Genomic DNA, 14,737 nt, shown 5'->3' with positions numbered 1-14,737 from the left:
TCGTGAATAGAGAAAATCAAATAAACCTAGTAATCAAGAATAAGTATTTTTATTATTTTTTGAGAAAGATAAATACTAAAAAAAGATATATTTTTTTTGTTTTTTTTTTGCAATATTTGGACTATTAGTCCGAATTTATAAAAGGGTACTACAAAAGAAACAACACATTTTTTGAATTATGAGTTTTCCAATTTTTTTTTTATTTTTTGAAATAAATACCCTCTTTTTTCTTAAAAGAAAAGAACAATTTTTATATGTTTTTTTTTTTAATAAATCAGACTAAAAGGCAACTTTTGGTTTTATTCTTTTTTTTTTTTAGAAAAATTCCGACGAGGTTTCGACACTACTTGGACAATGGTTTTATTTCTCCAAAATAAGTAATTATCTCCCTACGCTGCTATTTTTCCTTTTTTTTTTTTTAGAAACCGGTTAACATGCGGAACCGAAGCAAATAAATGCGCAAAACAAATAGGATGCAGCAGGGTGGTCTTTTCATTTCTGGTTGCTTGTCCTAGACGGACCCAACCCCTGTGTTGAGCCCCCTAAGTCAAATGCAACATGATGCAAATAAGCGTTCCTACTAGGGATCCGGCATGAAGTCGAGTTATACTAGGTTTAAACCTTGGTATTTGTTCTAGACTGTGTACCCGAGCGGACAACTCGAGTCGAGGAGTGGCAACTTACCGGGAACCAAAAGGCCGTCCGGCTTCGTAACTTATCCGTCCTCTTTCTTATTTCGGGCATTGACACTAACAGAATAGGGAGTCTCGACCAGCGAGCTTCTCCCCGGAGGTAAGAAGAGAAGGGTTTCGGCACAGTTTATATACAGTTCAGATAATATCAAAGCGGTAAAAGGCAACTTTTAGCACTTTATGCAAAAACATGTAATAAAGATCACATAATAAAGCCAAATATAACAATTATTCTAAGCTCGAATTCTTGAACCCTGAACCAGTGGTTCTGGGTTACAAATCCCCAGCGGAGTCGCCAGAGCTGTCACACCTCCTTTTTGCGTGCCCGGCCCCGAAGGGTTAAGTGCGCGGGTGGAGTTTTTCCAATTTAAGTGACAATATTCGAAATGGGATTATTTATTTAATTCAGAGTCGCCACTTGGGAAATGTTTGGCTTTTGGTGTCCCAAGTCACCGGTTTATCTTGAATCCCAAATCGAGGAGATTTTCGACTTTTCCAAATGAAGTTTGCGAACCAGAAATTCTAATTAAGGAATTCTGTTGACCCGAGGGAAGGTGTTAGGCACCCTCGAATCCTGTGGTTCTAGCACGGTCGCTTAAATTGTTATAATGGCTAAATATCTGATTTAAATACATGTTGTGATTTATGTGCTTTTATTAAGTTTAAACCGCTTTTATTATCATTTATTTTATGGAATTGCGACGTCGTGAAAATGCATTTCGAACCATGTCACAATCAATGCACCCGTAGTTGTTAACATATTTTGACTCCGTTGAGACTTGAATTTGGGTCACATCAATGTGCACCCGATTTTAAGAATATAATTTACTTAAAGTCGCGCCTAAAGAATCTAAACGCGTTATTATCTTTGGGGAAGGCAGTGGAATTCACTAAACAGTCCGTCATAAATTCTAAGTACTTATCATGATCAATTATTGAGGGCCCTGCAATTTGCATTTTTATTCGGCGAGGCTCGTCTCATTATTTTAGAAGGGTACCCTACAGTGACTACATTTCTAACTACGTTTATCTTTAAAGAGGAGGATGATGCCGAACTTTGCTTGTTTGAACAAATACAGAATGAATCCTTATTATGTTTGCCGAACCTAAACTTGTTTGATTACCTGATTGATTGTTCATGAGGTGAGGGTCACCTCATGCTTTGTCTTCATCGAGTGGATACGCTTATTAATTCGCTAAGTGAGATTGCAAACAAACTAACAACATATATTGAGTTATGTTTAACGGCCTCTAAGTTCTATTTTAACACTCTAACCTATTTGAAATTGATAAACGAAATCGGCTGTTTTATTAGAAAAATTACGACTAATTGACCTCAAAACGACTACTAGCTTCCCTCAACATTCATCACATTATTTCGCAACAAGGAATCTATACCGAGACCCGACATCGAACTTATATTGGAGCACATGATCTGACAGGAAAGCTGGCCTTCATAGCCAAACTCTTAATGTGACTGCATGAGGGTTTGTTTGGGATACATTTATCCCGGACTTAATACCATAGATTTGTCAATTCAGAGGTCTATGTAAAATACATACAAGTGCTTACCATGGCTCTATGTTATACAGTCATAACTAAACCAAACAAGTGTTATACTGAACTGAATGTATACTAAATCAAACATGATGTCTAGGTCATACTGTCATTACTGTTGAGCCATGCTATCTAACAGTTCACTTTAAACAGAATGTATGCTAGTTTATACAGAATATTTGCAGTTTGCAGTAAAAATACTGGCCCAACTAACATTCGAACTATCTTTTACACCAATGCTATAACATAAACTGATATTCATTTCTCTATTTCTGCTTCAACTTCAAACTTTCAACAATACATGGTTCAAAGGTTGTGTACCTGGGAATATTTGCAATTGAAGAAGAGGGCAATCAGTAGAGTACAATGATAACAGAATGCAGCAGCAATCACAGCACTATCAGTAGCAGCAGGGCAGAATAGCAGCAGGCAAAGCAATACAGCAAGAAACAGGCTCGAGTGCAGAATTGCAACTATGGCCAATAGAAAGCAAAAGCCAAATAACAGTCACACCCAGTGGAGTAGAATCAGAACTCCAGACAGACCAAACCAGTAGTAAACCAATGAAAACACTCGACTGATAGACACAACTGGAATTTCAAAGAATCAGAATTGATTTGAACAAGTTGAACCACTGAAACCCAATAATAATAGGAGGAAAAAGTTTCTGATTGTTGGTTGTATCCCTTAATCTCTCTCTATCTATGTGTATCTATTTTGTATGTATTTCAGCTCTCCCCCCCAAAATTCCTCACAGTGTGTTTTTCTTTTATAACCCTCAAGGTCCAGTCCTCTTTCTTTTTTAAATTCTGTCTCTCCCTCTAATTCTGTCTATCTCCCCTTTAATCTCCCAGGTTCTCCTCCTTTTATAGGCCTCAACACTATCTCTTTTAACAGCCTGTTTTCAGAATATCCCAGTACCCCTCCCATGTGCCTTCCATTTTCAATTACAACTTTAGCTAATTAAATATTAAACCCCATCAACATTCCCTGGCAGATTTAACTTTACAAGGTTTAAATATTTCTTTAAACTAAAGCAAAGTATGGGCATAGGATGTATCTGACAGCATATGCTGTCGGATTGTTTAAAACTTAACAAAAGCCTTTATGCAGGTCACAGGCTGTGCACAAAGCACATGAGGTGCACCAATGCACATGTTGTGCACAAGTGCAACATGCTTTCCAATTCAGAATTTAAACCAAACATCCCTTTTTACATTACTGATCAATTCAACAACTATAAGTAAACAAAAACTGGTTCTTAAACTGACTCAACACATGCTTAGCAGAAGTAAGTCGATTTGTTATTGTTCGGACAGTTGAAACTAATTGACGACACATGTCGACTCGACTATATTAGCGTTAACATACTCAATCGTAGCCAAAATCAGACATTTAAACAGTATCGATACATGACTCGACTGATACTGATTAAACAGAAATACACTCGAGGAGTCAACTAGTCAGTCCAAACTTGAAAATCAGCTACTTGCACAACATTTACATACACATTATCAGAACAAATGGAAAGACTCATTCAAACAAACAGAAGTTCAGGCAAAGTGGACAAACAGAAGTTGGTAAAATTAAAACAAATATGAACAGACTCTTAAAAACAAATCACACGGACTAAAACAAAAATAAAGAAAAGAAAACAAGACTCACCTCACATCTTTGAAAAATCAAAACCTTGACTCGGATTTGGACAAACCTTTCTTAAGGCTGAATGGACTTTAGTCGAAGTGTTTCTCAGATGAGAAACACTTCGATTAAGGTCTAAGGTCCATTAGACCTTAATCTCTTTGGCTCGGACTGGCATGGGCCAGTGATGAAGGAACACAAAACTTTCGAAACTTAGATCTGGGATTCAGGCTTCCCTGATCAGATTCGGACCAAACCAAGTATGGTTTGGTCACGAGGAGGGTCTGGGGAGTGTCTGGTGTGAAGCTTGGGTTGGTTGGTGTAGATTAGGTTCCGACTCGAATCTTCAAATGAAGATTCGAGAAGGTGGGGTAGGATTCGAAGTGTGTGGTTGGTAGATTTAGGTTCAGGATGGCATGGGGGTTATACGGTGTTCAGGTGGAGGTCACCGGCGTTCAGGCCGCCGGGTTTCTGGTGAAGGTGTGCAGGGGCGGCTAGGGTTTGAAGGGGATGGGTTTGGTGAAGACGAAGGCGGGGGTGTTGGCTAGGGGGGCAGGGTATGGTGAAGGGTTTATATAGTTAGTGGGTGGGTGAACCTCGACCGTTAGATCAATCCAGATCTACGGTCTGGATCTGAAGGCTTAAATGGAACGGTGTCGTTTTGAGGGTTGAGGGTTGGCGTCGGTCCGGGTGAGACGGGTCGGGTTTATTGGTGGGTTATGGGGAATTGATCTTGGCCGTTGATCAATTTGAGATCAACGACCCAGATCAACCTGTACCAAAACGACGTCGTTTGGATTCTCTGGGCATCAGGTGGTCTGGACCGGGCAGGCCTGGGTTTTGGGCTGTTCGTTTGGGCCAATTTTGTTAAAATTGGCCCAAGTCCGGAAGGGAAAGGGTCCTTTATTTTATTTTATTTTTTTTTATTTCTTTTTGTTCTTATTTATTTTAAAACAAAACTAAGCAAAAAAAAATCAAATTAAAATTAAATACACACTCAATACAATTATTTGCACACACACTAAAATATTTCAAAACAGGTAAAGTCAAAAAAAAAAAAAATCACGGACGAAGATGCCTATTCATGATTTTCTATTTAACGACCGGATTACGGTTCGAATTATGCAGGACACATATATTTTTTGAATTTTGTTTTAATAAAGTAAATAAATAAAAATGGGCCGAAGTCACAAATAAATCAACAAGGTGCCGCACAGAAATCCAAAAATTGTACAGCAGGACCTATTTTATTCTTTTGAAGCGACTGTCGCGCAAAAACAAAAATCACGTGCTCACACGTACCTGCGGATTGAGGACCGCAGGTGCGACGCCGCACATGCGGGAGATCGATCGCAGAAGCGAAAAAGGGCCCGATGAGCAGCGACCGCAGAAGCGATTAGGGTGACCGCATTGCGATGTCGCTGATGCGGAGAGTGATCGCAGATGCGATTTATGGCCGGATAAGTGATTTCCGCAAAAGCGGATGATGAGCCGCAAATGCAGTACCGCAAAAGCGGGTATGGGACCGCAGATGCGAAAATGTCTGGGCAGAAGGTATAAATTGTTGCCTTCGCGAATTTGAGCTATTTCACCATTTTTGACTTTGGCTTTGGAGCTTTTTGGACGAATTGAAAGAGGGATTTCAAGGGAACTTTATTGAGGTAAGAAATTTGGACCTAAAACTCGTTCCTATGTTATTATTTCACAGATTAGAACTAGAAATTATGGAAATTAAGAGTGAAAATCGGGGAAACTAGGACTTGGAAACTTAGACCTTTGATTGAGGATTTGAAGGATCATTTGAGGTCGGATTTCAGAACTTTTAATATGTATAAACTCGTGAGGAGATAAGGAATCTATTGATGTAAAAATTATCGAATTCCGAGATGTGGGCCCGGGGGTCGGGTTTTGGTAATTTCAGGATTTGTGTCGTATTTTGATTATTTTCGCTTGGGCTTCGTTCCTTTAGCATATTTTGACGTCCTCATTCTGATTTTGGATAGATTCGACGGAGTGGAGGCCGATTCGAGGGGCAAAGGCATCGTGAGCTAGAGATTTGGCTAGTTCAAGGTGAGTAATGATTGTAAATGATGTTCTGAGGGTTTGAAACCCCAGATTTCACATCGTAGTGCTATATTGAGGTGAGGCACACGCTTGATGACGAGCGTGGGGTCGTGCACTATTGAGGATTGTGACTTGGTCCATTCCAACTAATGATTTTACCGTGTATTTGACTGAAATCTATTTGCTACCATCATTATTTGGGCTGAATGCCATATTTGGGCTTCGTGCCAACTATTTGAACCCACCGAGGGATTTTTATTGATATTTCTCACTGTTTTGACTTTATACTTGAACTCAGTCATGTTATTTTCCACTATTTTTCATACTCAGCCATGTTTACTCAGTTTTAATACTTTAATTATATTTTAAATAATGTTTGGGCTGAGAAACACATATTTTACTATTGCTCGAGTGGCTTGTGAGGTTTTTGACTGAGTAAGGCCGAGGGCTTATGTTGTGAGGAAACATTTGATACTGATTATGAGGCCGAGGGCCTGAGATATGTACGCCACGAGGTGGCTTGATTGATATGAGGCCGAGGGCCTAGTAATGATGCCACGAGGTGGCTTGATATTGCGCTTGGGCCATAAGGGGCCCCTCCTGGAGTTTGTACACCCCAGTGAGCGCGGGTACTCATTGTGATGTGAGATTGAGCCCGAGGGGCTGGTACTATTCTGAGATGTTGTCCGAGGGGCGGATTTGTTGATACTGTACCTGAGGGGCGAACCTTTATGTGTTTATTTTTTCATAATTGACTGTCAATTACTTGCTTTATTATTGAAAAAGGCTTTTCATGAAACTACATTTGAGCTAAAGAACTTTACCTCTCTTTCACGGATTTATTGTTTTAAATGGCTTTACTGCTTCATTATTGAATGCTTTGTGCTTTACATGATTTCTTGATTTTAGTCTTTATTTACATTTGTTACTCACTGAGTTGGAGTACTCACTTTACTCCCTGCACCCCGTGTGCAGATTCAGGCATTGCGGATCCTGCCAGTGCGAGTTGAGAGTTCCCGGCAGATATCAGAGTCCACGAGGTAGTTGTTGATGTCTGCAGTCCCGTGTTTCTCCCTCTTTACCATTTCTAACTCTTATCAAACATTTGTAATAGATTGTAGACTTTTCATACTTGTATTAGGTTTTATAGATTCCCATGACTAGTGACACCCTGGTATCAGACTATGTTGGGTTGTTCTTCCGCATATTTATAATATCATCTGCTACTTTGATTTATTTATTCATGCTTAAACTGTTTCTTATTGTTTAACTATTTAAAAATGGAATTGGGTTTAACTGGCTGGCCTTGTCTTCACGAGAGGCGCCATCCTGACCGAGTCTGAGTTTAGGGTCGTGACAATTTACTACTTTTATTTTAGAAGATTTTTCTCTTAGTTTCAGCTTACTGTAATGTATTCAGCTGATGGTTTCTCCTCCTCTCAAAGTTGGGTTTTTAGTGTGTAAAATACCCAGCAACTATGTGATAGATTGTCTCTATTTTAGTGTGAAGAATGACCTCTTTAAGTAGGAAAAATAAGTCCTTTTGGATAGATTTTGGTTCACCAAAAATTTGTCAAAAAGGACTAACTTTTGTGTGCCAAAACAGTTCACTTTTTACCAAATTCTGACATAAAGCAGAGCAGTTGCATTTCCAGTATGCCTAAACAGTAAAATACCCAACAACCATGTACTTTAAACTCAAGTATTCAGCTTTTATCTGTACATGACTAAAATTCAGTTTATACAGTCAAACTCCAACCAAATATGAACAAGCAAAGTAGAAATAAGACTCAAAATGTAATCGAACTAAGTATTCAGACAAACTAGATTAGAATGAATTCGATTTGTGCAAACTAACATGGAACAACAACTGAATTTCACAAGCTAATGCTCGAAACAGAAATTAAACGAACATCGCTAAATTATCACGATTAATAACAACTAAATATATGACTAACTATATAAACAATTCAACTAATCTTTTGATTTTTCATGAAATTAACATAAAGACTTAACTATTCGACCGACTAGGTCGAAGAACTGAAAAACAAGGCTTAAAAACTCTATACAAAATAATCGACCGACTAGGTCGAAGAAACAAAAATCGGAACTAACAGATAACAACAAACTGCTCGACTGGCTAGGTCACGAAAGGAAAGTTCAAACTTAACAAATCCACACAAAATAGTCGACCGACTAGGTCGAAGAACCAAAAATCAGAACTAACAGACAATAACAAACTACTCGACCGGCTAGGTCGAAGAACTGAAATTCACATTTATAAAGTAACATGTATTTAAAAACTAATACTCATTGCTCATAAATAAAAGAAATATTAATGGAAATTAAACCGTTAAAACTAATACTAATTGCAAAAGCGAAAAATCAGAAAAGATAAAAAAGAAGTAAGGTTTATACCAATCGAGGGCATTTGACACTGTTCGAGCCATGAGAAGATGCCGGAGATACCAAATGGTGGTTGTCCAACCTCGAAACGGATGTTTCTTTTTAGCACACGCTAGACCCATTGGATTTTAGCGTAGTGCTAAAAAGAAATGATCGTCTGAGTCAAAAAAGGCTAAAAAACAGACCCTTTACGGGCAGGTGGTCACCAGCGAGCTTGCCGGAAAATAGTGGTCGGAGTTTGGAACCGAAACTGACATAAACCAATAGCTCTCCAAGAGATCTATCCAAATGTGTGTGTATTATGGAATGAGGACGGCTAGAAGCTGACCAATTTCAAAAGAAATAGGGGCTAGGGTTTCCGTCAAAGCTAAATTAAAGGAGATTGGTGAGGATTTTGGAGATTTAGGATTTGGATAGAAGTAGAGTGTGTGAAGAAGCAGAGAATGGTGCAAGTCTTTAGATGAACGGACCACCGCTGGAGGCGGTGATGGGGGGCGGCCGAACGATGGTAGGTGGCGGAGGAGTTTTTTTTGCTGTCTTGACTGGTGGATTCGAGTAAAGGGGGAGAAGAGGAGGAGTTTGGTGTAAGGTTTGTGGGATTTGGACGACGGGGGGCGGCGGCGCGCGGCGGGGCAGAGGCGGCAGCACGACTAGGGTTTAGGTTTGTCAATTTTTGGTGGAGATTTGGGGAATTTGGGTCATGAATTTGGAATGAGGGGAGTGAGGGAAGAGATGGTGAGATTTTGGGGTTGATTGGAGGTGGTCCGTCGATGGCGGCGATTTCCGGACGGCAGAGCCACCATGGAGAAGGTGGCGGCAGGCAGAGGGGTTTAGAGAGAGAGGAGAGAGTGGAGAGAGGTCTCTAAGGTTTGGGTAAATAGCCAAAAATCTGATTTTTTGGCTCTTTTATTTGGAAAAGGAGATGAAATGTGGTCCATTGGATTGAAGGGATTGAATGGATGAGATTTGTTCTCAACTTCATTAAGTAAAACGACGTAGTTTCAATATGAAACTACGTCATTTGGATCTAGATATTGGCAAGCCAATATTTGGACTGGGTTGGCTGATTTGGGCCGTCAATTTGCCTCAAATTTGGCCCAATTTGGATGAAACATAAAGAAACTCAATCCCTTGAACCTCATAACAATTAGTTAACTAAAGTCCTAGTTCAAAATTTACAAATACACAAATAACAATCCTACAAAAATTTTAAAATAATAAAAAATAAAAATATAATGTAGAAGAAAAAGAAAAGGCAAAAATTAGGCATTTACAAATCAAAGTAATTACTTCAATTAAGGAGTTGTATGAAACAGAGGTCTCTGTCCATACCACATCGAAAGATAAAGCAACTGCAACATGTTTACGCTATTATAAAATTCAACGCGCGTCACTTAAAATTCTCACGCAGCAACGTGGTGAGCACAAAACGAACTATTCTTTCGCCTTTTACTAAAGAATATTGTGTGCACGCCACAAATAGTGGCATATGCCTAGTTTTGGAGGGGTTCTCTTAGTTGAGTTCTCCTAAAAGTGGATGTCCTTTGAATACTCTTAAACATCCCTATTCCATGAACCATTTGAGTTCATGTACTTAGTTAAATCATCACTTAATATTTGTAACCTTTAGGATGTATTTTTGTAACCTTTCATGTATCTTATATCCTATAAATAGGGTATTTTTTATCCTATGAAGTACACACAAGAAACACACTTGAATAACATAATTTCTACATTCTCCTCCTATACATCTTGTCTCTATTACTATATTGTTCTATTTTGCTCTCATTTCTTAACAACTTAGAATATTTTCAAAGGATTTGAAGAGGCAACGGAGATCAATATAAAGACAAAATTGAAATTTTAGATGCTTGTAAATGGTTAAAAACTAGAATGGGAGCAGCCCCCAGCTGCAGCACTGCCCTTGTTGTCGTGTTTCTTACATATACTTCTTTCCTGGTATAAAAAATCTACTGATGAAAAAAGTGACTAGATCTTGTGCCCTTTCAAATGCAAATATTTGTTTTAATTACAATCTCAAAGGTAGTCTTCTTTTTTTAGTTTAACTTCAAAGAACCAGACATCCCCTTTTTCATGTTCCAGTTATATGTTCAGCTTGCTGTAAAATTGAGGAAAAGAGAGGAAAGCAAGGGGAAAACGAAGCAAAAGGTCAAAGACCTGACCTTTTTCTTCTTTTTTTCATATTGAGAAGTTGGAAATTTCGATCTTCTACCAGTCAAAGACAAATCAAAGTAATTGCTTTAGTTAAGGATGTGGGTAAAAGGATGTATGAAACTGAGGTCTGTGTCCGTACCACATCGAAAGAGAACGCCAATGCAACGTGTTTACACTATTATAAAATTCCAGGCGAGCCACTTTGAGTTCTCACGCAGCCACGCTGTGAGCACAAAGCGAACTATTCTTTCGCCTTTTACTAAAGAATACCGTGTGCTGCCGCAAATAGTGGCATACGCCTATTTTTGGAGGGGTTCTCAAATTGAGTTCCCCCTACAACTCTAGTGTAATATTTAGAACTCGTTTCCTATGTAAACTAAATAACATGAGGATCTGTGGTAGCTTTTTATTGTTAAACTCTTGTTTCAGTTAAAAGTGGTAGTGTAATTTTTGGTTTATGCGTTCTTTATGAGGATTTGATGTATTTTTTCACTAAATCTGAGAGCAGAGTAGTTCTTTTTTACGGGAAGGATGACATTCCAGATTCCACTTAGAGCAAAATCGTTTTTTCGAGAGTTATGATATCAATAGGAAAATATTGAGCATCAAATGTGTGTTTTGGTTGATTGTTGGACGATGTATTAAACATAGTTTAACACTCAATAGTTACAAGAATACAGCAAAAGTACCTATTTTAACAAAGTACCTATCAAAAGATTAAAGAAGATACACACAACTAACTTTTTATATAATTATATTGGGATCAAGAGAAAAATTTTATGGGGCAACGATAGATGCTATGTTTATCACATTTTGCGGCCTTGCAAGCAGCAGTATAGTTGCTGTTTCTGCCCTTTTTCGATATGCCACTGGCATATTTCCATGCAATCAGATGCGGATCCAAGATTTGGAGGTTACGGTTGCCACAAATTTTGAAACATAGACTGACGCAACTTCTTCTATTCCATCTACTCAAAGATTTGATGTCTCGTGTTTCTTTTGTATGAGCTGAGTCAATCATTACTTTGAATCATGGAATTATGGTTGTTAACCTCTATGATAATTCCTTGTGATTCCCAACTGCTTCACATTTAGTGTAAATTTAAAACATCCTTAATTAAGTAACAATATTGGTTTCATTAAGAATACAAGTGAAGAAAGCTTAAATGTGTGATGTCCCTCATCGGATGAGACAAAGGAATGAAAGGAGCTGGAAAGACATAAAAGCATTGGGAGGAGCTTCGTGGAAACATACTTACCTGGACGGGGTCAATGGGCGATCAAAAAGGCTCATGGCCTAGGTTGGTGACCTCCATTGCACTTTGGAGGGGTGCCTGCCTAAGGTCGACCCAAGTGGTCGAGCCTACGTCATAATTTGTGGCAGCGGGGGCCTGCGTTCGTGCGGTCCCTACCCAACTCTTAACCAAAAATATTGGGTAGCTTATGCACATTTTGTTTTGGTATGGTGTCTTTATGTCCTGCCTTATAGTTGCTTTGTTTTCTGATTTCATCAATTGGATCCTCCATTATTATACACTTAAAAACAAAACCTGCAGACAAAATATTAGCAGACATTCAGCTTTCTTCCCAATCATCAAGAACCTGAAGAGCAATTCGAATGAATCAAACGTCAAAGGAGAAGATCCGCAAAGTCGCTTCTATTTGAAATGTAGACTTTAAACCACAGAGTAAGTGAATAAAAATGGTGAAGAGAGTAAAGTGGAAGAAGAAGAAGAGCTATACTTTTAGCTAACAGAGTTCAATAAGAGGAAAAAGACTGAGCTGACTGCCTGACTCCCACGTCGTAAAAGAAAGAGTAAGCGCAAACTTCTGGGTAGAGATAAAACGTTACTTAAGCACAATGCAGAACTCACGCAGTGAGCGCAGAGGGAACTATTCTTTTTGCCTTTTACTAAAGAATACCGTATGCGTGCTGCATTTAGTGGAATACGCCTATTTTTGTATGGGTTCTCAAATTGAGTTCCCCTACAATTCAAGTTTTAGTCTTTTTATATTTAATAATAATTTTTTCTGTGTTTAGAAGGAGGAATTCTAATTATAAGCTGAGGAATATTTTATCCTAGCCTTTTTATCGTGTATGATCATTTTCAATCAACTCTAGGTAGTAAGAAGACAATGAAAAAAGATAAAGAGAAAAACTTTTAATACCATGACATACTACAGGTGACCACTAACGACCGGTTAAATCCAATTTATGTAACACTTTTCACTTTTTGAGATTCAAATTTCACAAGAAGTACTGTAATTAACAATTCATAATATTCAAAAGATATGAAAAAATTAAAGAACAGTCGTTTGACTTTTGAAATCTTAATACCTTCACATAAATTAGGACAGAAGTGACTAATAAACTTGTATGTAACATAAATTACTCTAATAAACCCTGTATATAACTTGAACTAATAATCCAATCTTCTGATAAATTGTTTCACTACATATTTCGTTTACTTTGCTAATATCAGCTCCGTAAATGGCATCTGGCGTGAGCATTTTGAGTTTTCTCTTTTCAGTTAAGTACTATTTCAAAGCAACTTCTTCAAAATCCAGATTAATCTCTATCCAGCTACATTCTGGCTTTCTTTCATCTTTTACGTTTATTTGCTCTCTTTGTTATTTATCTGCTTGTTTTATGAAATTGAGGGAGAGAAAGGGAAGCAATGGTTTTTACGATTAAGGAGTTGTAATAGGTAAATCACAATTAAATGTATATATAATTTTTTTGTGTGGATAAGCATCTTAGATTTGAAACAAACAACCAGTCTGTTGTAGTAAATGAGTTAAGAGAGAATATAAGAGGGATAGCTTAGGCACAAAATATCCCTCATCGGCTGACACAAAGAAAACAGTGGACCAGGAGCTGTATAAAACCATAGGGAGGAGCCACGTTGATACATACTTACCTGGATGGGGTCAATGAGCGATCAATAAGACTCATGGCCTAGGTTGGTGACCTCCATTGCACTTTTTTGGAAGGGTGCTTGCCTAAGGTCGACCCAAGCGGTCGAACCTACATCATAATTTGTGATAGGGGGGCCTGCGTTCGCGCGGCCCCTATCCAATTCTTGAAAAAAACTTTTGGGATGACATCTTGTTTTCGTATGGTTTCTTTTTATTCCGCCTCATAGTCAGTTATTTGAATCTGTGGAGGTGCTTTCATACTCCTTAAAACTTAGAGCCACTCTGTAATATTACGTTTGTCATAGTGTAATTACATGTTTACTGTTTGGTTACACAAGTGTAATTACATAGTTTAATTAAATTTTAAATGAAGTAATTATCAAAACATAAAAGTTAATATAATAAATATATGCCTATAAATTTTTATAAGTATAAATAATATTATATTTGGTATTTAAGATGTATATTTTTTTGTGAATATACATTAATTTAGTAATCATTTATTTATAACTAATATTGTAAAAATAATATATATATTTTTTAAATTAATAATATTTAGTTTAGATACTGACAAAAATTAAAAATATACGTTTTATAAGAACATCATGAAATTCATGTTTGATAAAATAAATTAATTTATAAATATAATGTCATAACATTAGTCAAATATTTTACAAAACTAATCTATTAATTCTAACTAAAAAATGAACAACATGCAGTGTGAGCCAATACTACTAAAACAAGTAAATTAGAACCATGAATATAACATAATTTCAAAATTTTAAAAAAATAGTTTAACATATGTCAAATTCCGACATAATATAGTAAGTTCCACTACAACTTAAGATTAGGAAACATGACAACTTTGTAACTGCATCACATTCAACAATGAAATTCCAATTTAATTGCATCACTCATTGTATGCCAAGTTTGTTAATGACTCATTAATATTTTTAATATTAAGAAGTGTAGTTTCAAAAAATAAAAAATAAAATATAAGCAATTACATGGAATCACAAGAAGTAAAGATAGAGAAACAAAAGATAAATAATATACAAAGAAAAATATATTTTAAAATTTCAAAAGAAAATAAAAAGTAAAAATAAAATTAATAATTAAAATAATAGATATAAAAAGTTATAAAGAAAATAAATTAAAATAAAACTAAAAGGAAAGAAACTAAAAAGCAACCTTGTAATTGCACAGTGTAATTACCACCAATTCTCACCTCCCCTTGAGAATTGGAGAGTGTAATTACACCCAATTCCATGCTGATCAAGTAA

The 14,737-nt window shown here is 37.1% G+C and overlaps 5 non-coding genes across 5 annotated transcripts; all 5 read left to right on the top strand.

Moving 5' to 3' along the window:
• The first annotated feature begins 9,769 nt into the window (after positions 1-9,769).
• On the top strand, positions 9,770-9,886 carry LOC142164977 (U5 spliceosomal RNA). Its single transcript, XR_012696050.1, has one exon. It is a non-coding gene; the product is annotated as a U5 spliceosomal RNA (small nuclear RNA).
• Positions 9,887-10,751: 865 nt separating this feature from the next.
• Positions 10,752-10,866, top strand: LOC142164971 (U5 spliceosomal RNA). Its single transcript, XR_012696048.1, has one exon. It is a non-coding gene; the product is annotated as a U5 spliceosomal RNA (small nuclear RNA).
• Positions 10,867-11,786: 920 nt separating this feature from the next.
• Positions 11,787-11,947, top strand: LOC142165062 (U1 spliceosomal RNA). The gene has a single exon (XR_012696074.1). It is a non-coding gene; the product is annotated as a U1 spliceosomal RNA (small nuclear RNA).
• A 456-nt stretch (positions 11,948-12,403) lies between these two features.
• Positions 12,404-12,520, top strand: LOC142164987 (U5 spliceosomal RNA). The gene has a single exon (XR_012696052.1). It is a non-coding gene; the product is annotated as a U5 spliceosomal RNA (small nuclear RNA).
• Positions 12,521-13,448: 928 nt separating this feature from the next.
• LOC142165126 (U1 spliceosomal RNA) lies at positions 13,449-13,611 on the top strand. The gene has a single exon (XR_012696095.1). It is a non-coding gene; the product is annotated as a U1 spliceosomal RNA (small nuclear RNA).
• The last annotated feature ends 1,126 nt before the right edge of the window (positions 13,612-14,737 follow it).

This window comes from Nicotiana tabacum, chromosome 1 (assembly GCF_000715075.1).
Source record: "Nicotiana tabacum cultivar K326 chromosome 1, ASM71507v2, whole genome shotgun sequence".
Taxonomy (NCBI): domain Eukaryota; kingdom Viridiplantae; phylum Streptophyta; class Magnoliopsida; order Solanales; family Solanaceae; genus Nicotiana; species Nicotiana tabacum.
This window is presented reverse-complemented; position numbering and strand designations above follow the sequence as displayed.